Genomic DNA, 24,121 nt, shown 5'->3' with positions numbered 1-24,121 from the left:
GGCTTCTGAAGTCTGGCGTACGTGGCGCGGCAAATAAAATAAAATATTACCATTAGTTAGTTAATCGAGAATTTTCTTATTTTTAAATGTATTTCTGAAAATATTTTTCTAATATCGTTATCGGCCAACATCGGCTTAAGCGAAGCCGATATTGGCCGATAACGATATTAGATAAATAGGCTGATATATCGGTGCACCCCTAATTACACCAAAATAACCGGATCGTGAATTATTTTAATTTTCAAAATCTGATGAAAAGCCCAGGAAATTTCTCAGTTAACTCGTGCCTCTTTAAAAATGACTCAATCTACCACAATTTCTGTTGATAAAAATAATGTAGGTGTGTACTTTTTAATATATTAATTTCTATTGCTCCTTCGGAAATATGTTTGTTATAATTTAGGACCAAAATTGGACACTAAGCCTTGGTCCTAAGACGGTGAACGTGTTAAATTCGAGAGACTAGTTCTTGAATAGGGACAGCGCGTGTCCGTTGGCAAATATACGGCAATTATTTAGTCCCCCTTCGTAAGCTTAAACCAGTCGGAACAAATACACTTGGTTGGAGGAGCGGCCGGAAACGACATCTATCGTACCATAAAGGTACTACACTAGAGCCGTCATTTGCATTAATATACTCTCTTCAAGCTGTGACTTGGACTCGCGACTTACCGTTTTGGATGACTACTTTTCGATAAAAATTTAAGACTAATATCGGAGAGCACGTTCTGGAGTCGCGAGGGGCTTTGGCTTGGTTTTGAAGCCCGCGTGCGAATCACGCTTGATAAAAAACATGAGCTCGTGGCGCCGAGAAAAACTTTTTTAATTTTATCATTTTAGCCTAATATTCCGCCTATCTATCGGAAACCAGATATTTCGGCTTAGCGGAACTCTCGCTTATTTTAGACACTAGAGGGCTCTGTGCTGAGGAAACATCTTGATTACGCAATAACTATGAAAATCAGTTTGGTTGTAAATCTCGTTAATTGTCATACTTATTGTTATTATGTTACTTATGATGGTACCAAGAACGTATATGTATAAGAACGTTGAACGATCAAATTGGCGCCTGGTGCCATGATGCAATCGGTTACAGAATAACTCCGCCCAAAAAACCGCGTGCGGCGCGCGCTAAAGGTTAAAACCGTTTCTAGTTCAAGCGCGCGCTGCACGCGGATTTTAGGGCGGAGTTATTCTGAAACCGATTAAATCCTGGCCCAATCGATGCCTTTTATTCACGTTCTTATACATATATACGTTCTTGATGGTACCAGATAACTGTTTGCCTTAGATTCCAGTTTTAACATGAAAACCCACAAGCAGAATGAACGTCTGTATTTCAAATAAATAATTCAAATTTCCACCTATTTTATGAGCAATAAAGATTTGAAATGTCAAACTAAACAAATGATCGGGGAAAATATTTTGGAGGCTGGCAACTGAGGGCAATTTGAATTTGGTTTTATCGGGCATTGCCCCCAGAGCCCCCGCGGGCAATTTCTTCTATGGGATTAGGTTTGGGGAGATTTTTAAATCTATACGGTGCTACGCATTTCCCTCGTTCTGAAAAGAATATAAATATTGTCGGCGATAAATTTTCCTTTAAATCTTTGTGACGCTGGGAGTAGAGAGATTGAACCCGTGCTTAATAGCGTGTAGGAAATACGCGTAGACGTAGCTTTATTGCGTACATTTCAAGCTCTTATAAGCTTTGCCGAAAATATATATATTACGATACTAAAAAATTCAAAATACTAAACAATCAGTATATTATACTACTGTTAAGAAAATTTTCTATAAAATAACTTACGCCCAAATAGTAATTGGAATTAAATTTTTAAGAAGTTTATTGTAAAAATGTCTTAGTTGGAATTAATTCTTTTTGGTCACGAAAATCTTTGCATCTGTTTAAAAAAAATTATTTCAAAATTTTTTGAAAGCATTATTCCGTTTTTTACGCTGAAAGTGTTGACTCGCGTGGCCGCGTGGCTTGAAGGGCTTGCCACCACCCTCCTACGCATTGTAACCCGCCAACCGGTAATTGTCTTCACAAGTCACTAGTTGTCTTAGGCCTGTGCGGTTCCCTCGGTATTAGCATAGCTGATTATTATTATTAATTCGGGTAGCCGGGTTACAATCCTTCATGTTCCGCGAGCCAACCGCACCTTGCACTAACTATTACCATTAACCTCAACAAGTTTAATCATTATTTGTGTCCTGTACATTCCTACAAATTGAAACAAAATGTTCTATTTTTGGTATAAGGAATTAAAATTTGTGGCTCTATTTCCTTTTAATGTATTTTCAAATTAATAGATAATTTTCCCGTTTTTCTCATTTTCTGGAAATGAATACGCTATTAGACCGCCACATTTAAAATTGGGATTAGGCCAAAGCAATTAACGTTAGCAAAGAAAGTCATTCTCCTGACAGGATAATGAAATACAATGTTGAGAAGGAAGAACGTCATTGGCCTGTGCTTCACTCTCGTCGGAAAACATTTACCCTTCGATAGGGCTATGTGATTAGTGGTTAATCGAGTCTGATATCGAGTGACAATTGTTTTTTCTTCGAGTATTCGAGTCGAGTAATCGAGTAGTTTATTAAAGGAAAATTTTATCTAATTCGAGTGGAGAAACTAAAAAAACCCTCGAGAAATATTTCTAACGAGTCGGGATATCGAGCTGGTTTTATTCGAGTTATTATGAAATTAAATTTAAAATGAGTATGAAGTAACTTTCAATGCTGAAAAATATTCCTTAGTCTTAAGTCATCAAGCGACTTTTAAAGCCTTAATTCAGGTGACCGGGTTACAGCGCGTAAGAGGGTGGTGGCAAGCCCATCGTGCCACGCGAGCCAACAGCTCCCTACCTACACTAACTATTACCGTTAACCTCAACAAATTTTTATGGAAGGGAAACCGAAGAGCTCGGGGAAAACCCCTTAAATGAACCAGTTTCCACAACTTTGTAGGTACCGTTTATTGCCCCAAAACGTCGCAACGAGGATAGAAAAAAAAATACTCGAGGAATTTAGAGAGCAGCTTATTCGAGTAATCCGGTACCCGAATATGCAATTTTTTGGTATACTCGGTAATCGACGAGTATTCTCCAATTACTTATTCGAGGTCGAGTTCGAGTACTCAACCTCAAAAAAGTCCGAGTACTCGATGGTGTTAGAGTACTCGAACAGCCCTACTATTCGAGCATGAAAAGTATTGGGAATAATGTAAATACAGTCTTAACTATTTTTCTGAAAATATTTCAAAGTACATTGGCAGTTAATAATCGTTAATGAACAATTGTAGATTATTTAGGAATTTACACTCCCATTTTGGATTACTTCCTAGTACGTATAGTATAGAGGGTTCTATATACATTTCTATAAAAAATCTTGGGATTTCCATATAGTATAGATACGCTCTATAAGTATTTCTATAGAAAGCACCTTGAATTATAAGACCAATATTTCTCTAGATTCTATAGAATTTTTGTATACGATTTCAATTACAGTTTAATAGAAATTCTAAAGCGAATTTGAGTGAGGAAGGGTTTCCACCAGGTCCCGCGAATTCCCGGAAGTACTATTTTCTTCAAGGTCCCTAAAAAACTCTGAAATAGTGAATTGGTCGCTAAAGTACCCTACTTTCCGTAAATTTAATATTTTTACACATCAATTTAAGGGAAGCTGTGCAAAATCTGCAACTTCAATATAAAAGTTAGTTTTGGTATAATTGAAAGTGAAATAATTTTTTTAGGGACCCATAATTAAAGTCAGCTTTAGAGCTAATTGAGTTGAAATCAGAAATACTGATTTCATTTTGTTTAACATTGGTCCCTTTTTGGTTCCCTTTTAAATGGATTCGGTGACTATTTTACTATATTTGTATCGTGAAAAGTTAATTTTCCCCTCTAACTATTAGCATAACCTCTCCGGGTCCTTAAGTAATATTAAAAGGTTCTAAGATATAGTACGAGTTCGTAATTTCCGAGTAAAGTCTTTCAAAATAAAGGCTCCTTTATACTATCGTTTCTTGCTACAGAAATTGACTTGGTTTTACAGTTTCCATCCTCGAGGCGCTTTTCAAATTCAAAAGACAAAGCTGGTGCTCGGTTGATGCCTTACAATTTTTGGTGTATATATCTCGAACGAGTCTGCAGTCTAGCCAATCCTTTTCTCACAATAGAATTTCGTGACGTCAGCATAATGGCGAATCTAACACCCCCCCGCCCCCAATTCCTGGACTTGGTAGAGAAGGGGTTTGATGTCTCTATTGAACCTTGACTATTGATCGAAGAATTCGATTTTGAAAAGAGCCTTAGGCGTAGATGCTCTCGCGCGGGATTAAGTTATAAATCTTACTTCTCTGTAATCTGCCGCTGATTCAGCGCAGTTACTCTACTTCATTCGCGGCGCCTTTTCCCAAATTGATTTGTTCGTTCCGATGGTCTTCTACGCGCTGTCGGGGATTCTTAAGTTTTAACCGTAATAGACGGGTTAAGCTAAACTTAAGAACCCTTCCAAAAGACCTCGGCGAAACGTCCAGACGTTTCCTTTCGAAACGTCGACGGTTTAATCTCTCAAAATATCAGATAAGCATATTCGTATTGCTAAGCCTCGCTTTGCGCGAAATCGAGTTGTAATTTATTGCCTCGGATATATTTTGGCTCTCGCGAATTTAAATTGGTCGATCGGGCCGGGTTGTGTCATAATGTAGGGGTTTTGCAAATGGGACCCGCAGGAATGGGGCGATATTTTTTGGGTAATTGCCGGTTAACGATATATTGCGTGTTACCTTAACATAACTTTCGCGTATATTTCCTTTTTATAAGACTTATTAAAGAGGCTAAGTTACCTTGATTAAACGTCTGCGGTTTTAGGCAAGTGTTAAGAAAGTGTATCTTTAGCGTTTTTCAGGGGTATAGTTTGTTTTATCCAGGTGTACGGTTGGTGTTAGCTAAGTGTTTAGAATTTGTATACGTAGAGTTTATTCACGTGTATAGTTGGTATTATTCAGGTGTATGGTCCGTGCAATTATCATAATACACCGTTGAGACAAGTTAACCTTAACACGTGGAATAATTATACTTAAGCTCGTGTACAACTCTTACAATAACTACCTTTAACTACCTTTTTAAATATACCCTCTGTTTCCTGGCTACCCATGAATCATTCGGTTTCATTTTGGAAAATATTTCCCCCCATATGTCCATTTTGCAAATGGTCAAAACTACATTTTTATTTCGCTCCTTGCTTCGTATCGGATCTCTTTTATCTGTCGCGCTCGTTACCTGAGAGCAAAAATCAAGCGAGTCTAAAAATCAATATTTGAGAAAAACAAGTTTGTTTCAAATTAGGGTTGACTGATTTAAATAAAATGAATAAAAAAAACATTAAATCACCTATTGTACTTGTATTTTTTTACAATATACAGAAATTGTAGTAATTTAAATTCAGACCAAAGTTATTACAAGTACTAATTCAATTGATTTATTATTAATTTAATTTTGGTTTAAATTACCAAAGCATTCAAGTTATCAATACATTTTTAAGGAAAACGAAGCATAAAATGTTTAAAAATAATAAAATACAATTTGATTAAAATAATTATATTTTGTTATTTTTCAAATAAATAAATCAATAACCCTGTTTTGAATTTACAATAATGGTAATAGACCTTTATATCAAAATATTTGAAGTAGGAAAAAACGTCCTGGTAAGTGTTATCATTTTCAGTCTTTCATTTATTTTATTTGAAATGAAATGAAATGAAATGAAATGTTTTATTAACGTGTTTATCAACAGTACCGGGGTACCTACAAGGTTAAACACGGGGGAGGGAAGAAAGGGGAATACAATGTACATAAATATTAGTTACATATAAGTGAATTATGTAACGGTCATACCGAGACATAAGTAAGAATAGTTTACATTTTTAAATGGTGTATTGGAGTTTAAAGATCTCGCTAAATTTACAAGAAAAAATGTCTAGGTTGCCGCAAACTTTGTTGCACGTGTCTTGCATTCTAAGTAGTGGAGTAATAATTCTTCTGGAAGAAAATGTCTGACATTGACGAGTGCGCAGATCAGGAACGTGGAAATTGATAGAGATAGTCAGTTCTGGTATTTTATAAATACGAATAGTTTTCCAGAGGAATATTAACTCGCGCTTATTGTTAAATAGACGAATCGTGTCCATATTAAGGTTATTTAAAAGGAATCTATAAATATAAATATAAATATATAAATCTAATATTGGAAATACACTCAGGGACCCCAAAGGTCCTATAATTCCTATAAAATCCTATAATTTCAAAAATGTCCTATAACATCCTATATTTTTAGCAAAATCCCCCAAAAGTCCTTTAAAATCCTATAATTTTGATATTTTGTCCATTTCAAATCCAGCCACTCAGTTAAATTGCTAGATTTAGCTATATGATAAATTCCTATACAAAGTCATTCTAGTCTATACTTTCGTTATTGTTAACATGGTTAGCTATTAGTATATTTTTGTGATAAAATGGTTAAATAGTTTCTATTTTTTAAGTGAAAATCAAAGATTTATTCCCCTAAATATAGATTTTGTTTTTAAATTGCGTAAAGTTAATAAATTAAACAACGCACATAGTCCTATAAAATCCTATATTTTTAGAAATATAATCCTATTTTTCCTATACAAAATTGAAGATTTGAGTGGGGGTCCTGTACACTTAAAAAAATTAAACAGATTTAAAACAATTAACCTTTTCAATGTACATAGAGCCGGTTCATTAGACGCTTTGCGCTTTAAAAACCGGTAAATCGTCAGCTTGGCAATTGAAAATGTAGCGCCTAGTGAGGTTCCCGGGTAGGCCGCTGCTTGTCTCTGTATAAATTGAAAAGACTAATTAAGTAACGAGTCAGTGGAAACACACTCGACAATTTTTATTTCGAAATTCCTTCAAAAGTCAAGTATCTCGACTTACTTGACCTTTGCTCTGATATGGCGTCCGAGAATCGACTCCGATCGATTTTAGCCAGTGTCTGCGTACGATATCATAGCCGTTGTTTCCAAGTCATTAAGCCTTTGGGCCAAATTGCAAATGAACGTTCTGCACGGAACACGTCGCCTTTTTATTTTGCTATCTTTATTTTATGGTTGTTGTTTGGCCCTGCCCCCTCCCCTCCCGTGCCTGTGTATTTATAGCGATATGTAACTGGGAACTTGGTCTTCGGTGGGGTAATGGCTTTTTAAACGTTAGACGCTGCCTGCAGTATGACTTCAAAAATCTTGTAGGAAATATATTTATTTTTTCTAGTGAAGATATTTTAATATTTTTTCGTGGTGTTAAGGCTTTTTTATTCTGTTATTTAATATTTTTCTTACATTTATTCTACCAAAAGTTAGAATATGGTGGTTATTACATACAATGAAGAAACACCAACTACAGTATTACTACACTATATTAAAAAAAATCTTATCATTTTTAATCAGCATTTATTATTTTTATCATAATGTAAGTACGATTTAATCGTGATTTTAAGATTTTTAATCAGCATTTATTTATTGTTATCATAATGTAAGTACTATTTAACCGTGATTTTATAATTTTTAATCAGCATTTATTTATTGTTATCATAATGTAAGTACTATTTAACCGTGATTTTATAATTTTTAATCATTTATTATGATATAGTAATTTTAACCGCATTTTAATTATTTTTCAGCATATTGTAAGAATGTATTTTATTATTATTAATGATTCTAATAATGACCGGTTTAAAACGATGTGTAATCATGAATAAATCTTTATATCCAAGGAATTTGTCTGTCACATAAACCGAGCATAAAAAACTTCATCACGAGAAAAAATTAGACTAAAACGCCTGTAAAAGTGTTCCATACGCAACACACCGATGTCTAGGGATAAGTTTATTTCCAGGGAGTGCTCAGTATCGCCATCTGGGGGAAAACTATTAACCACTCCTTCTGCGTTGATCTCGTAAGTTCTCTCACTGCTGCGGTTAGCGATAATAGTGAGTGTAGGGAGCTGTTGGCTCGCGTGGCTTGAAGGGCTTGCCACCATCATCCTAAGCAATTTAACCGGGCCACCGCTAACTGATTGGCTTCACGAGTCACTAGTTGACTTAGGCCTGTGTGTTTCCTTGGATATTAACTTAGCTGATTATTATTATTATCATAAGTAACATAATAACTAAGAATGTTAATTAGGAAAAAATTAATTAATTATTCAAGTCCAAGTCCGAGCTTGAAGAGAATGTCTTTGTCGTAAAAGGTTCGGTCAAGAAATCAGCATTAAATCAATAGGAAGCGTCTTACTTGTCGGTATTATGTTACTTATGTTATTATACTGCAGCGTGATATAAAAGGTGCTCTCTAGAACTTAGTACATCTTTGATTTAACATTTACGCCCCAAACTATTTTTATACGAGTAGATTAAATATTATTTTAATGCTGAATATAGTTTTGGTAATTTTAATGGACTATTTAATGATATAATGTCAGGACTTAATGCTAGTTTGGCTTAGATCCTGTTAATAAAATACATGACAACAAAAGTGTATAATCTATATTACGAGATAAGTGTTCGTGATATTAGTTCAGCTCATTTTTCAAAATGCATTTTTTTAAAGAAAATATAGTGCTTGGAGAAATTTATCCTATAATGATTTATTCATCAATGCATATTCCTATGCAGGGTAATTTTAACATTTTACTTGTTTAGGAAATGTAATACGCGTGGTAGATTCTCCAAGTCGAGTCTATGAAGGTATATTATAAATTTCTGATTCTAGCTAATTACCTTCATTTAAAATTGTCAATATTATTGTAAGCACTAGACAGTGTTCCGAAGTAGTAAATACCGACTTGGCGAATAATACTTTTACTGGCTAACATGCCAAATAGTGGCAAATAATAAAAATAAAAAACATACTAAAGAAAAAATATATTTGTGCTATTTTAGACAAATATACTGGATTAGTTGCCAGGGTTTGGGCTAGAATCTCAATTATAGCCCAATCTAGTTATTTATTTTGGCTATTTTTCAACGATTTTTCCTGAGTTTGAATTCGTCATCTTTAGGGCGTTTAAAAAATGTTTAAACTGTTGAATTTGAATAAACGTTTGTGAAATAAACTTGTAATTATTTATTTACTTCATTTAAATGCATTTACTTATTATTAGTCACTATTTGCCACTGACATGGACTTTATTCCAAAAAAGTGACATTTAGGTGACATTGGTAAATACAAAAACATGAAATCTTTGAAAGTATAGATAAGGGTCGCTACAATATTAAAACAATTATTATTTTAAAATCTTTTCAAAATTTCCAGAACATTTTTCCTTTTATAGTTGAACGAATCCGGGAAAAACCGAAATTAAAACATGACGTTTAGGCTGAATTATGAACTAATATTATTTCAGTATCGTTCTCACGGATCGCGGTCATATGAAAACATCACAAGTTCGGCGCTGGCCTCTGGGGTACTACGTATAATCGTGATAACCCTATTTCTTATTCAATTATCCTGGGTTTCAGTAGTATATACGCGCGTATCCTAGCGACGTTGATTGCGTAGGGTGGCGCTAGATGGCGCGTTGAGCGTAACCCCTCCTTTCGCGGCGATGCTCGGATCGCCAACTTTTCGCCTCCGGGGGTTCTAGCCTCGACGCATTTTTTTCTTGGGTCGTCGGCTTTTCGTTATTGTAGCCCGAGACGAGGTCGGTGGTCCGCGAAGGCGAAGGCTGCGGGTAATTCATTAGAGGAATAGATACAGAGTCAGCCAGCGACTCGGAACGTAGCTTGTTCGCCAAACTGTTGTATAATTTAAGCCAGCGGCGCTACATGCCAATATGCCGCGTGTATTCTACGCCGTGGCCGTGTATGCCTCGGGCAAACAGTTTCCGGCTGGTTTATTAGGGCGGCGTAGGACGACCGGCCCGTTGCTTTATAAAACCCCTTTTCCACTACCGCCTTCTGGTGGTTAACGAATGGCGGACAAGTGTTTAAATCCCTCTTTGGGTTTGGCCAGAGAGTAATACGGGCCGCTAAGCTCGTTATTCTTCTCATTCATGTTGTTGTTTGGCGAGTCTGATGATGTTTTTAAAATTACGATTCTGATGATTTTGCATTTTTTCCAGTCTGATAATTTGAATAAACCTCTAGTCTGTTAATTTTACACGTTTTCTAGTCCGATAATTTTACCCGTTTTCCAATTTAATAATAATAAATTTATTTTCTGATGATTTTCTAATTTTCCAGTTTGATAATTTTACACGTATTCCAGTTTGATAATTTTACTCGTTTTCCAGTCTGATAATTTCACCCGTTTTCCAGTTTGCTAATTTTACACGTTTTTCAGTCTGATAATTTTACCCGTTTTCCAGTCTGATAATTTTATCCGTTTTCCAGTTGGATAATTTTACCTGTTTTCCAGTTGGATAATTTTACCTGTTTTCCAGTTTGACAATTTTACACGTTTTTCAGTCTGATAATTTTACACGTTTTCCAGTCTGACAATTTTTAACATCAACAAAATATACAGGCCGTTACGTAAAATTAATTTGCGCGCGGCTATACCATTTGCACAAATATAACGATTGAATTCGATTTTCTGCTGTGTTCGCTATATGCTCTTAAGCCTTGTTAAGGCAACGCAATCGATTTTGCGATCAGCGCCGAACTTCAAATATGTTCCGTAGCTTGTTAAGGTCGTGAATTAATCCAAGTACCAATTTGCAAACTAACTTTTATATTCGTTATAACGCTAGATCTTCTCCTCAAAGGTTGAAATTGATTATGTGACATATATTTTGAAATATTTAAATATAATAAGTGTATTTAGGCACCTCTAAAATATTTTATACGAATTAGAAAAAAATTATTTAATTATAAGAGCTTTCTTTGTTTGGCTAAGATAAAAATTTAGTAACTTCCCGCATCAGCTGATAAATCTCTCATCACGTCTACCATTAAATGTTTTTGAAAATTCATTAAAAGCTTCTTCGGCGTTTGGCTATGATCAAAGTGTAGTGTTTCGCGCCGTCAAAAAACTAGATGACGTCGTAATTTAAGTAATAATATTCTTAATCGTTGGCCTAAAATCAAAGTGTAGTATTTTGCCCGTCCACAAAATAACGTTGTAATTATTTTCGGAATTTAGTAATAAGCTTCTTAATAGATTAGCTAAGATTAAAGTGTAGTATTTCCCCCGTCAACGAAATAACGTTGTAATTATTTTCGGAATTTAGTAATAAGCTTCTTAATAGTTAAGCTAAGATCAAAGTGTAGTATTTTCCCCATCAACGACATATCGTTGGATTTTTTCGGAATTTAGTAATAAGACTTATCTAAGATCAAAGTGTGGTATTTTTCCCCATCGACAAAATAAAGAGCGTTGTAATATTTTACCGAATTTAGTATTAAGCTTCTTAATAGTTAAGCTAAGATCAAAGTGTAGTATTTCGCGCCGTCAAAAAACTAGATGACGTCGTAATTTAAGTAAAAATATTCTTAATCGTTGGCCTAAAATCAAAGTGTAGTATTTAACGAAATAACGTTGTAATTATTTTCGGAATTTAGTAATAAGCTTCTTAATAGTTAAGCTAAGATCAAAGTGTAGTATTTTCCCCATCAACGACATATCGTTGGATTTTTTCGGAATTTAGTAATAAGACTTATCTAAGATCAAAGTGTGGTATTTTTCCCCATCGACAAAATAAAGAGCGTTGTAATATTTTACCGAATTTAGTATTAAGCTTCTTAATAGTTAAGCTAAGATCAAAGTGTAGTATTTTCCCCGTCAACAAGATAACGTTGTAATTATTTTCGGAATTTAATAATAAGCTTCTTAATAGTTAAGCTAAGATCAAAGTGTAGTATTTTCCCCATCAACGAAATAACGTTGTAATGTTGTTTCGGAATTTAGTAATTAGCTTATTAAACAGTTAGCGACGACCATTGAATTTGAATCGGTCTATTATCGTATCATAGATTCAACTAAACCCTAGTTTAATATTGATCTGTTTTGTATTTGCAGATCGAACAATCCGTAATAATCCCTTCGTTCGCACTGACGTGGATCGTCTAGTCTCACTCATTCGTCTCGAGCGAGTGTCCGGGACATCCAATTAGCCGTTGCCGGTAAGTCTTCCCCTTTGTCCTCTTCTTCCACCGTGTCCGTGTCTCGGTACCGCGGAAGGGGTTTGTTGGCCGATACCCCGGGTGTCACTAGACAGCGAGACAGCGAGACAGCTAAAATCCTTTGTCCAAGCTAGTTCGTTTGAATTGACCGCGAAAGGAAACAAATCGACTGTCGGAATTTGTCATCGTCGAGTTTTCTACTTCTTCTTTGGTTGATCGTGATAATCTTGAAACTTCTATTTGCGAGCCTTCGTCCTAGAACACCTGCCAAAGTCGGATAATTTAAAAATGATTCCAAAAAGTCTGGGATTTCGAAAATGGCCCCAAATAATCAGTCAAATAAATTTTGGCAAGATTTTACCTCAAACATTTCATTTATTGTACAAAATCGGTCAGGGAAAATATTGAAATGGGCAAAGTTAGTCTAATTCAATTCGAAAATTTCGTACGAACCCCGTACGTTATTATAATGGCCAATGCTCCCCTCATGACAAAGGGGGGTATATACAAGGCCCACAGAGGTCTTATACGTATTGCAAAATTCCCAAAAATACCTACGTGGTTCCTACACAACCTGGAAAAGTCCGGGAATTTTAAAATGTTTCCAAAAGGTCAGGGAAAATCAGGGAATTCGAAAATGATTCCAAAAGGTCATGGAAAAGTCAGGGAGTTTGAAAATGTTCAAAAAAGTAAGGGAATTTTAAAATGCCCCAAAAAAATATGCAAATATCTTTCAAGATATTACCTCAAACCATTCATTTATTCTACCTCATATACTTTTTGCAAAATCCCTAAAAGGTCCTACAGGGTTCTTACACGACCTGGAAAACCTGGAAAATTCAGGGAATTTGAAATTGTTTCCAAAAGGTCAGGGAATTTTCAAACGATTCCAAAGGTCAGGGAAAAGTAAGGGAATTCGAAAATGATTCCAAAAGGTCAGGAACAATTCAGGGAATTTTAAAAGGATTCCAAAAGGTCAGGTAAAAGTCAGGGAATTCTAAAATGATTCCAAAAGGTCAGGGAAAAGTGAGGGAATTCGAAAATGATTCCAAAAGGTCAGGGAAAATTCAGGGAATTTTAAAAGGATTCCAAAAGGTCAGGTAAAAGTCAGGGAATTCTAAAATGATTCCAAAAGGTCAGGGAAAAGTGAGGGAATTCGAAAATGATTCCAAAAGGTCAGGGAAAAGTAAGGGAATTAGAAAATGATTCCAAAAGGTCAGGAACAATTCAGGGAATTTTAAAAGGATTCCAAAAGGTCAGGTAAAAGTCGGGGAATTCTAAAATGATTCCAAAAGATCAGGGAAAAGTGAGGGAATTCTAAAATGATTCCAAAAGGTCCGGGAAAATTCGGGGAATTTTAAAAGGATTCCAAAAGGTCAGGGAAAAGTCAGGGAATTCGAAAATGATTCCAAAAGGTCAGAGAAAAGTCAGGGAATTTTAAAATACCCAAAAAACAGGCAAATATTTTTCAAGATATTACCTCAAACCATTCATTTATTCCACAAAAATGTTTAGGGAAACTTTGGAAATTTGGTCAGGGAAAACTTGGAAATGTCAGGGAATTTAATTCCGGAAATTTTGTACGAACCGTGTCCTATAAAATCCTATAATTTTTATATTTCAAATCCCGCCACTCACAAGTCAGTTAAATTGCTAGATTTAACTATAGGACAAATTCCCGTACAGTCATTCTAGTCTGTTATTGTTAACATGGTTGATGACTAGTATATTTTTGTGATAAAATGGTTAAATAGTTTCTATTTGTCAAGTGAAAATCAAAGATTTATTTCACTAAATATAGATTTGGTTTTTAAATGCATAAAATTAGTAAATGAAATAGCATATATAGTCCTATAAAATCCTATAATTTAAAAAATTGCCCTATAAAGTCTTATATTTTTAAAAATATAATCCTATTTTCCCTAAAAAAAATATTTAAGACTTGAGTGGGGGCCCTGTATATATTAACGACGCGAGATTGGTTTCTTGGTTATGATTTACGAGAGGTCTGATCTGGACCTAATAAGATATTTTCATGAAGATCATTAGGATTTTTTTTTTAATTTCACGACTTTTAAGAAGCAAAGAAAAAAGTTATAACGCAATAATTTGCAACCCCATATTTTGTGTGGGTCATGCCTAAGCAACGGGGCTTAGTGGACAGATTTGGCAAAATAAAATGCCAGACATAAATTGAAGAAATTCGCGGCCTTTATTACCTACATGCAAATTAAAACAAGAAACCTTTTAAAATATTTTTTAAATTAAACCACGATATTATTTAGCTGTAGCATAAGTAAGGTTAGTATAACACTTACTATTTATTTATTTTAAGGGCAACGTAAATCATAACGTGGCTAATGACTGTCAAATCTCGAGTTGTTGTTACTATATTTTGAAACTGAAAAGAGATGATTCCTGATAAATTTTAACCCGTTAGTGAAATTTGTAAAACATTTTTTCGAAATGTCTAAATCAGTTTCCGAAATTTTTAATCATTTTCCTAAATCTCTGAATCAGTTTCCCGAAATTTTTCAATCAATTTCCTAAATCTATGAATATTTTTTTCTTAATTTGTGGATCAGTTTCCGATATTTCAAAGTCCGTCTTTGAAGTCTTTAAATCAGGGTTTATGAAAATTTGAAATCCCGCACGCCAAATTAGTCAATGGCTAACACCCTCGGTTACATCCGAGGGGTCGGTCACTCAAGATTTCTTGCCGGATTTCGAGATTTCTCGTTAGATTTCTGGATTTATAGTCCGATTTCTTGATTTATAGTCCGATTTCTTGATTTCTTACCGGATTTCGAGATTTCTCGTTAGATTTCTGGATTTATAGTCCGATTTCTGGATTTCTTACCGGATTTCGAGATTTCGCGTACGATTCCTGGATTTATCGTCCGATTTCTTTATTTCTTGCCGGATTTCGAGATTTCTCGTTAGATTTCTGGATTTATCGTCCGATTTCTTGATTTCTCGTTAGATTTCTGGATTTATCGTCCGATTTCTTTATTTCTTGCCGGATCTCGAGATTTCTCGTTAGATTTCTGGATTTATCGTCCGATTTCTTGATTTCTCGTTAGATTTCTGGATTTATCGTCCGATTTCTTGATTTCTCGTTAGATTTCTGGATTTATCGTCCGATTTCTTGATTTCTTGCCGGATCTCGAGATTTCTCGTTAGATTTCTGGATTTATCGTCCGATTTCTTGATTTCTCGTTAGATTTCTGGATTTATCGTCCGATTTCTGGATTTATCGTCCGATTTCTTGATTTCTCGTTAGATTTCTGGATTTATCGTCCGATTTCTTGATTTCTTGCCGGATTTCGAGATTTCGCGTACGATTTCTTGATTTCTTGCCGGATTTCGAGATTTCTCGTTAGATTTCTGGATTTATCGTCCGATTTCTTGATTTCTTGCCGGATCTCGAGATTTCTCGTTAGATTTCTGGATTTATCGTCCGTTTTCTTGATTTCTCGTTAGATTTCTGGATTTATCGTCCGATTTCTTGATTTCTTGCCGGATTTCGAGATTTCGCGTACGATTCCTGGATTTATCGTCCGATTTCTTTATTTCTTGCCGGATTTCGAGATTTCTCGTTAGATTTCTGGATTTATCGTCCGATTTCTTGATTTCTCGTTAGATTTCTGGATTTATCGTCCGATTTCTTTATTTCTTGCCGGATCTCGAGATTTCTCGTTAGATTTCTGGATTTATCGTCCGATTTCTTGATTTCTCGTTAGATTTCTGGATTTATCGTCCGATTTCTTGATTTCTCGTTAGATTTCTGGATTTATCGTCCGATTTCTTGATTTCTTGCCGGATCTCGAGATTTCTCGTTAGATTTCTGGATTTATCGTCCGATTTCTTGATTTCTCGTTAGATTTCTGGATTTATCGTCCGATTTCTTGATTTCTCGTTAGATTTCTGGATTTATCGTCCGATTTCTTGATTTCTTGCCGGATTTCGAGATTTCGCGTACGATTTCTTGATTTCTTGCCGGATCTCGAGATTTCTCGTTAGATTTCTGGATTTATCGTCCGTTTTCTTGATTTCTCGTTAGATTTCTGGATTTATCGTCCGATTTCTTGATTTCTTGCCGGATTTCGAGATTTCGCGTACGATTTCTTGATTTCTTGCCGGATTTCGAGATTTCTCGTTAGATTTCTGGATTTCTGGATTTCTTGCCGGATTTCGAGATTTCTCGTTAGATTTCTGGATTTCTGGATTTCTTGCCGGATTTCGAGATTTCTCGTACGATTTCTGGATTTCTGGCCGGATTTCGAGATTTTGAAAATCTCCGGATTTGGAAGAAATCCAGGCTGGATTTCGGATTTCTTGGAAAGTGTATGGGATTTCTTTGAATGTCCGACCCCTCGGTTACATCCCACAGAACTGAAGAAGACAGAAACCATCGTAATAGTAGACGTGTGGCGAGAATCCCCCGGAGCGTGCATTCCCCGAAGACCAACGATATTCTCCAATCCCATTTTCCGCGCGCTCTACTATTAAATAGTATCCCATTATCCGTAATTGGGCAAAAAGCCGCCAATCCGTTTCTCCGGAAGAGAAGGCGCGGAGAAGTATACCATACAGGCGGGTGATCGGCCCCTTCATTCGTACGATCAGACTGCAAACTTACAAGACACGGGCGTATAACGGGGTTGCAAACTAACAATTTACGGGAGTATAAAGGGTCAGCACGCTGCCTTTTCGAGGGGGCTCCGGGAGCCGTTAGTCGATCTGATCTCCATTAGGAGGACAAGATGGAGCGCTTTGATCCGCGCTGCCGAAATCGGTTGATTCGACGCCCGGATTCGGGACTAAATTCAGCTGGAATCGCTCCGCGCCTGTATGTCGGCTTCGTCGCTGGGTCCTCCAAATCTCAGCCGATTATAAGGACCAAGACGGCGGCCCCACCCCCGCTCGCTTTTATCCCAGCATCTCTCGCGAGGAGGCGCTGGATGCGGGTAGGCACGGATAGCGCGTGATTTTCTCATTACCGTCCGACTAAAAGGGATGAGCAAATTAGAAATTCCCAGAGCGAAGCGTCATCATCAGAAGGCGGGAGAGATAAACTAGACCCGAAACTACGAGGCATTCCTTCTGGCGATGTTTGCCGCCGTATTTGCCCAAATCAAATCGCGCGTCCCGATCATCAAACCCGCGAACACGCTCCGTCTTGGCCGCCTCGTTGTTGTCCGCTTTATATTCTCCAATATCACTAGAAATTATGTTTGTTTGGAAGCTAAATCGCGCCCTCTTTATAAAAGGTTTTTCAAAATTAAGTGACTAGCTAGTAATTGTAACGTAATGTAAAAATCACCAATGGGTTGTTGATTTTTTAAACAAATATCGAGAATATCGATTTATTTGAAGTGTACTAGCTCGTTTTTCAACAGATGTCGCTAGCGTCGACATAAAAACAAGATGCTTAAGCTACATTTTGACCCAAAAGGCGGGACATAAAAGTACCCCTGACGTTGATTGGCTTGTTTGTAAATTTGACAATATCTTAAATTATAGTAATTTTTAACAATATATTTTGTATGGGATATGTAATTTACGTTAAAGTCCACTATGTAGAGTATAAGTGGTCTAATTATAACACTTTACAAGGTTTCTGAATTTTAGCTTCCTGTGCCATTTATAGATGGCACCACGCTCTAAAGTAAAGGTTGTTTTTTCGAAGAATCGGCTATATTCAGTGCCATCTCTAATAACAATGGTCTTATCACAATACAGGTGGCAATGATAGAGCCGACATTTGCTTAAAGGGAATATAACCTCGGGTATTTGGTGTGGAACAGCAACGTTTGCGGCTCTGGCCGCTCTGCCCTTTGGCTTTAGAAAGTTTTGGCGCCACTGTATAGGGTAATTTGAAAAATTTAAGGGGTCTTCCGTAAAGATTGCTTTGCAAGTTATATTCCCTTTAAATGGGATTTTTATTGACTTTATTTTTTAAGGTTTAATGTCTGTTTTCTTGATAAATTGATAAATAATTAAGAGGGCAAAAACTAAATTAATCTTTATTAAATTGAATTATTAATAGTTTGGTTTTTTTAATTATCTAAAAATTATTCCAAAATGTTTGTACATTTTATTACCGAAATTATTACATTTCTAAAACATTTACAAGGTGAACACAGTTCCTATATTTTCCATACCATCTTATACATTCCTTAGGTTTTCTCATGTAGGATAACCCGTAAAACATTCCGTCGACGTGTACCCTTCTTCATCCTATATTTAACTTTATTTTATCTGTTTTTCGATAATAATCCTTATTTTTTCTTATGGTTTTTCGTATATTTCCCTTTAATTCTAGGCATATTTTTTATTAATCATATTAATTTTTAGATGATTGGTAATATGTATGCACGGTTAAAGAAAAGTTAAAAAAAATAGATGAAAAGTAAAAATAAATGTTTAAAAAAACCTGATTTAAATCCAAAATACCAGGTTTTTTTTTGGGTTTTCATTTAAAAAAACCCGGTTTTTTTTCAACCCTGATTTTCTGCTCAGAGTTTCTTATTCGTAACTAAGTAGTCGTTGTAAAATGAGCCATATTATTATGAGAAATGAGAAGATGATAATAATTCGTATCATCGCCCCAGCCTTTCGTATTAGAAATTAGATTTAAATTTTATGGAACGAACTCCGGGGGTACTTTGTTAAATGAGCTTTTAGGATATTATACCGCTTCCCTTTTTTAAACTCTACGGATGGAAAGAAGAAAATTTTAAATATACGTGAAAGAGAATTTAAGGAAAATCTTACCACGCTTTTCACGGTAATGAATTTTAAAGGAAAAGTTTCAAAAATCCGCTTATTTTTATTACCTTTTATTTTTTTAGTATTTCTTCGAATTTATTCCGGTTCTATTTTGGAATATTACTTCGGCTCTTTAAATTACGTAAGACTTACTTTCCTCGAAGGAGATTTCACCACCGTAAAATGCTCTCCTCGCTTTTATTAATTCTAGAGGCTATACCGGAATCTTAAATAAATTCTTTGTCTTTTACTTTAACTCAACGTTCTCAGAGGTATTATTATTTACTATCTAGATATGTTTAATTAAAGACGTTTGATTTAAATCACCTTTGTTTTTTTTTAAAGTCATGATATCATAACCCTTAAAAAATGTCTAGAAACGTTTTTATGAAATTTTATAGAAACATTCTTAAGGTTTTCTGTATCCCATAGAGACGGTAGTACTATATACATATTTACATAGAAAAGGTTTTGGCAACGGCTTTAAATAAATGACCTAAATGTATAAAGATTCTAGAAACAATTTGCTAATTAATAAAGATTCTAGAAACAATTCGCTAATTAATTAAGATTCTAGAAACTATTTGGTATTTTTAAGATTCTAGAAACATTTCGGTATTTTTAAGATTCTAGAAACATTTCGGTATTTTTAAGATTCTAGAAACAATTTGGTATTTTTAAGATTCTAGAAACAATTTGTTATTTTTAAGGTTCTAGAAACAATTTGGTATTTTTAAGATTCTAGAAACATTTCGGTATTTTTAAGATTCTAGAAACAATTTGGTATTTTTAGATTCTAGAAACAATTTGGTATTTTTAAGATTCTAGAAACAATTTTGTATTTTTAAGATTCTAGAAAAATTTCGGTATTTTTAAGATTCTAGAAACAACTTGGTAATTTATCTGTAAGATTCTAAAATCAACTTGGTAATTTATCTGTAAGATTCTAAAATCAATTTGGAATTTATCTGTAAGATAATTCCAATTAAATAGAATTTCTATAAAAAAAATTTAACAATGCCAATGCAAAACCAACCAATTTTCAAGCAGTGATAAAATTTAATTCGTGTTAAAGTTACCGATACAACAAAATTATTGTTCAATTATAAATCCGATGTAAATAAATCTAACTGAACCCGTTACCAAAATTTTCAACAAGGTACGAGTTTTTTCAATTTTTCGTATTATTCAAATCTACGTTTTTATTTTTATATAAATACGCTCATTCAAAAAAATTATTAAAATTTCCATATTATTTAAGTAATTTAAATATAATTTTGGATGTTATTTTATATAATCGAACAGGGTGTAAAATGTGTCTTAGCTCGCGAAGGGAGATGAGGGGGGGGGGGTTGCAAACCCGCGACAAAAATTCTGTGACGCGAAAAAGCTTTCGCAGATGGCGCCAATATTATTTTTACCTCTTCCGCGGTCGGAGCCCCAACTTCTAAAGTTGTAACGGGCGAGAAAAATGACGGAATATATTATAAAAATGGTGGAAAAAACGGCACTCAGCTCGAGAGGCCAACTTTTTGATGACATCGAGGCGGACAGAGGTAGAAGGTGGTCGGAATATTCCGCACGCTGAAAAATGATGCATAACCGCGCGCGAGGCCTCATATAAATCCTTCTACAGCAGGCAGCGGCCTTAATTTATATTCCGTCGACGCCTAGAGGGCGCTGGTCGGAGCGTTACTTTTGAAAAGGTGTCGCGCCCTACAGCACACCCTTTTGTATCACGGGTGACAGTTTGGACCGCATCCTTTTGAGCGACGCCGTCCCTCCGGACAGCCCTTGGCGGACACGCTGGCTAACGTCGCTTTTATTTTACGGCCTCCAAAGCGTCATCCCTCCGCTGGGCGGCGTTAATAGCCGACTCTTTACGACGCCATCGCTTTTAAACGTTATTGGACGCGTCTATTCCTGTGTAAACTAAATTTTATATCCTCTTAAATCCGTACGACTCGCGGAGTTCGTATTCGAGGGACGAAAAGTAATTTTTGCACTTCGCGCCTCGTCACGACGATAGGGGGCTCTGTTTGCCTTCTTCGCGCTATTCCTCAATATTCGCGTAATTAAAGCTAACGTCTCCTTAAATATTAGTTTAACGTTTATAACAGCGGACCCTGACATATTTGTGTTTCATTCGGTTCGCGCGGATGAAGTTTCTCCCTTCTAGAAACAGCTCTTCTTAGTGGCTCTCTCTGCTGCCTAGAATTCCCGCTAGATGGCGGACGAAGCTCAATACGCCCGTAGTCGGATTTGCCGAGGTTAATGGGTGACCCATAAATCGAGCCTTATTATATTGGTTGTAAGACGCTCATTTTAAAGTAGGGGTCATTTCCACTGGGAATTCCGCTGTTTACAACTATGCTATCTCAACTATAGAGTCTAATAAACCAGCGGCCTTTGACGTCATTTTCTAATGTTCTAGGACCAACTTGTTTTCAGTCCTATTACAGCGCCATCTCGTATTAAAAATAATAGTTAAAGTCTAAGAAAATAGAAGTGGTGGTCGCCATAAAAGTTTTTTAAAAGTTTGAGGCGACTGAAAATTTCAAATTGGAATATGGGGCGAGGATGTTGTTTAAACACTTGTCGCGGGAGTAGCAAAAGATATTCTAGTCTTAGATTTTTCAATATTCCGACGGTTATTAGCTATCAATGTGATGAAACTAAATTATTGTCGGTGAAAAGTCGTAAAAAGTGGCTTAATACAATAAGCTCAGACTTGATGCACTTCGGGTATTTGATACGGGTCCCGATTGTCGCAAAACTTTTTAATCTTATACATTTATATTTCGCGTCCAGTGCCCTCTGGAAAGTACAAAACTATTATATTTATCAAATTGCCCTCGCTTAAATCCCGTATTCCCAGGGTAAATGTGTTTTGAATAATACTTTTATAAAAAGGTATTGTTTACAATGAAATGCGTTAATTATTTATCTACTTCTCTGCAAAAATTATGTTTTAAAAGCTTCAAAATTAGAGTTTAATTATTTTATTTTAATTAAAACTTAAGTTTTTACCTCTATAATTTGAGAATATGAAATAAAGTTTATTAATATTCTTAATATTAATATTTAACTCAATTAAGTCGCGTGTTTTTGTCGCCAGAGGCAATTTGTTTCGAGTATGGGGTCAATTCTACGTCACTTTACAATAATTCCGACTACCGCACTTATATTCAAATACATATATAGACTTATGAATGAACGTTTACGAATGACCCCTTAATCTCGTCGCTACCGCCGACTGCTTCTAAAACAGGGTTTATTTAGCTGGAAGCGCGAGCTCGGCTAGTTGAAATAGGATTAACGGAAACGAGTGGCGCCATCTAGTAAATTGTAAAAGAGGGGGAGGGGGGTTGCTACAACGGCACCTTTTTGTTTAATGCCCTAGTTAAGCTTTTGTATAAAATTGGAAGAGAAAAGTTCGCGTGGGATGGGTGGCCCGTGAAGCCCGCCAGGAGGCGGTATAGCCTCTCTAATTTCTTAGCTCTGCCGCTTGGAAGATTCTGAATAAATTGGCGAGGAAATTAAGATAAAAGGACACTGCCGGATCTCCTGGCCCACCTTCGGGACAACTGGCCCCCTAACTTCTCTACTAGTCAGACTACTAATCACTTTACCCGCTTTCTTCGGGGTGTTGTTTTTTTATCGCAAGCTCTCGCCTCTTTCGATTTTCCGTGTAGCTCCCTCTGGTGGGGAAGTAAGACTTCTCTTTTAGGTTATCCCTGTACCGGTGTACGCTTTTTCCGCTTGCTTTATTTGAGGATTTGTCTCTTTTTTTGGTTCGAAGGTATTTTGATACAAAGGTCTTCGCTTTAGCTACCGCACATTCCAATTTAGGGAGACCTTTTTTTCGGCCCATCCGCTCTGGCCCCTCTTTGGGTAATGGATGAACTCCGCTAGCTAGTTGCGATGTTTTAAGGAAGTCTGCAGTTTTGTATCAACCATTTCTTTTTATCGACTTATTTTTTTTATTATTATTTTCTATTCGCGTGGTAATAAAATTACCTACCTTTATATCGACCTTTAAGCTTTTAGCACCAAAACTTATTGAGAAAATGTAACTTAAAATTATTTTACTTTTCATGTTGTGACTAACACTTCAAAACGTTAATGTTATTCTGCAATTTCAAATTCCATCGCAGCGCCATCTCGAAGTCAGACTTCAATCGATATTAATAAAGAAAATTAAATAATGGCACCTGAAATGCGGACTGCTTATTGGCTGACGGTGAAAGAACGATATTTTGCCACCGAAAAAATTTTACCATCGTGTTTACTATGAAATTTTACGTAAATATATTTACGTTTCAATTTGTTTCTTGTTCAGTTTTGATGTTCAGAAAACATATTTAAATATTATATTTATGGTATTGTTTTACTTATGAAAACATATTATATTTATGGTATTATTTTACTTACGAAAAAATATTTAAATATTATATTTATGGTATTATTTTACTTAGGAAAAAATATTTAAATATTATATTTTTATGGTATTATTTTACTTAGGAAAACATATTTAAATATTATATGTATGGTATTATTTTACTTACGAAAACATATTTAAATATTATATTTTTATGGTATTATTTTACTTAGGAAAACATATTTAAATATTATATGTATGGTATTATTTTACTTACGAAAACATATTTAAATATTATATTTATGGTATTTTATTTAGGAAATATATTTAAATATTATATTTATGGTATTATTTTACTTAGGAAAACATATTTAAATATCATATGTATAGTATTATTTTACTTAGGAAAAAATATTTAAATATTATATTTATGGTATTATTTTACTTAGGAAAACATTGAAATATTATATTTATGGTATTATTTTATTTAGGAAAACATATTTAAATATTATATTTATGGTATTATTTTACTTAGGATATTAGTAGGATTTTCTATTTCGTATACATTACTTTTTGTAATTTTAAAAATAAGGCACTTTATTGTTTTGCTAAGATCTAAGTAAGTGTAAGCGACATTTGTTACACGTATTAAAATTGAATCTATGTTGTAAATACTCTCTCGTAGATTCAACATTAACTTTAATTATTAACGTCATTTAAATAAGGTAATTGAAGATAATAATTATCCGAGTTGTGGGATAAACCTAGAAAATATTCGCTTTATGCGCTACCGGAAAGTAGATTCCCGAAATA

At 35.1% G+C, this 24,121-nt stretch overlaps 1 protein-coding gene across 2 annotated transcripts in view; it reads left to right on the top strand.

Moving 5' to 3' along the window:
• Positions 1 to 24,121, top strand: part of cpx (synaptic transmission protein complexin) — a 287,995-nt gene that overhangs the window by 104,553 nt on the left and 159,321 nt on the right. For both annotated transcript variants that reach the window (XM_090173971.1, XM_090173970.1), the window contains exon 2: positions 12,050 to 12,153. The gene's annotated coding sequence lies outside the window, so the exon portion shown is untranslated. The remainder of the gene's footprint in view (positions 1 to 12,049; positions 12,154 to 24,121) is intronic.

This window comes from Leiobunum rupestre, chromosome 4, assembly GCF_980474605.1.
Source record: "Leiobunum rupestre chromosome 4, qqLeiRupe1.1.hap1, whole genome shotgun sequence".
In the NCBI taxonomy this organism is placed as follows: domain Eukaryota; kingdom Metazoa; phylum Arthropoda; class Arachnida; order Opiliones; family Sclerosomatidae; genus Leiobunum; species Leiobunum rupestre.
Note: the sequence above shows the minus strand (reverse complement) of the source record. Positions and strands in the feature narration are given on the sequence as shown.